The following is a 2,187-nucleotide window of genomic DNA, read 5'->3' as shown; positions in this document are numbered from 1 at the left end:
CCATGAGTACATCGACCTGATCGTCGGAAACTCCTTCGGTCTGAATACCGGAAAGACATAAGACATATTATCTATAGCCGTCAAAACGCAGATAATACACTCGCATGGAAGATTATCCATAACCGGGTTGTAGGTTGTTAAATGAATAAGCGACCGAAAAGAAAGGCATCTGGGTACCAGACTAGGTATGCAAAAGATGACCAATCAAAAGGGGATAAAGCTGCTAACTCGGAGCAAGTATCCAAAAGGAAGGGGAAGACCCAATGGGGACAATACTGCTTGATCAAGGCAAGTATCCAGAGGGGAAAGAATATCAATATCACAAACCGGATACTGATAACTGCAAAGAGGGGATTACATCTACCGGTTAGTAGGTAGAAAACCACGGAAAAGTAACCAGTCATCGATAGGATGAGCACAAAGGGTTAACTCCATCAAGGGGAGAACGTGGGATTTTACAACTACCAGCTAGTAGGTAGAAAACCACAAAGATAGGACTTACAACTACCGGGTTGTAGGTAGAGGCCAACAAACGAATCTACTGAGAGACAGAGTGAGAAAAAGGATTTACAACTACCAGGTAGGGGGTAGAAGACCATAAAGAGAGGACTTACAGCTACCGGTTCGTAGGTAGAGGCCAACAAACAGAATGAACCACAAAGGTTACCTCTGCTAGGGGGTGAAAGTGGGATTTTACAACTACCGGCTTCTAGGTAGAAAACCACGACGATAGGACTTACAACTACCGGTTTGTAGGTAGATGCCCACAAATCTCGCTGAGGATAAGATGAATGAATGCCAGTTAGTGAGCGACTATTCATTTATGCCCCAGGGAAACACAGGAGATAGCCAACAGGAAGCCAGTTTAGGATCGATCCAAAAAGGCAGACTGAAACAGGACTCATCCTAATGAGGAAAGAACTCAATAGGGAAAACCCATCCCGTGTAGGGAGGGAACGGAAACAACCGTCATCCACGAGGATGTATCTCAGTGGGGAAATGGCAGGAAAAGATTGACACTTTCTGCTTAAGGGGTAGACTCTACATGGAGAGATCAGACACACCCATATCTGCTAGGAAAATCTACTGGAGAGATCTGTATCACCAAATAGCAGGAGGCAACAATCAACAGATACCCGGCGACAGCTGTAACATGAGTATCCAAATGCTATGATTATGCATGTATGCATTCTACCTAAAACGTATGATGAATGCTGACAAACAGACATGCTCCAACCAACGGTCCGGGAATCAACCATCCGGAGAGAAAACCAAAGTCCTCATTCTGCATGGGAGGAAGAGCCACAAGAGGCTTCCGGAGGGATCGTCAGTCGCAACCGGAGAACAAAGTTCAACATACAGACGGATGCGCCACAACAACTTGTGCTGAAAATCAGAGATACCGAGAAGCGACCAGATCTCTGATGAGAAGTACAAAAGCGTTGATAAAGCTCCTTACGCGAACCACTCCGCTGAGGGATCTATCTGAGGGAATGCTATAGTACTGGGATGTTGATCTACCAAATACTGAATCTTCAAAGAAAAACACCCACGTTGGGGAGAGAGGAAGACTACTCTGCTGGAGAGGCGAAAGTTGCAGTCTTCAATAAACACTCTGCTAGGGGAGCTGCCCCACAATAATGTCCGAAACAGCAAACTTGCTGGGGATGCCCCACGATAGGGCTCAAACAGCACTCTACTGGGGGTGCCCCACAATAAGTGCTAACGGGGATTTGGAGGAAGAATCTGTGATGCCAGGAACATGAAGATGAACAACTTCAAACAACACTGCATCGGGCAACTTCACTGAGGAGAGACCATACGAGGTTCTGCAGGACAAAGATAAAGTCATGCTCGAGATACGAACAATTGTCTTACATGTTGGTAATCATACCACCCCCGGGAGAGCACTGTGGGTCTCCTAAGTATCCTTCCATCATTGTGAACGTTCACTTTGTTTAAGAACAATTTTTTTGAAAAATTTGTTTACTTTGAAAACAATGATACTTTATCAATTAAAAACATGCAAAACATTTGTTGAGTTGAAACAAATAAGAATGCAAATAATTGGATAAAAGCTCAAATTGATGTGATGGAATGGTAGTCTGCAAAGGGCGAGACTCCATAGATCTGTACAAGTTTGAAATCGGTGATATATATTGGAGAGGGCTACATTGAACATAATGA

Source organism: Lathyrus oleraceus, chromosome 3 (assembly GCF_024323335.1).
Source record: "Lathyrus oleraceus cultivar Zhongwan6 chromosome 3, CAAS_Psat_ZW6_1.0, whole genome shotgun sequence".
NCBI classification, from domain to species: Eukaryota; Viridiplantae; Streptophyta; class Magnoliopsida; order Fabales; family Fabaceae; genus Lathyrus; species Lathyrus oleraceus.
Note: the sequence above shows the minus strand (reverse complement) of the source record.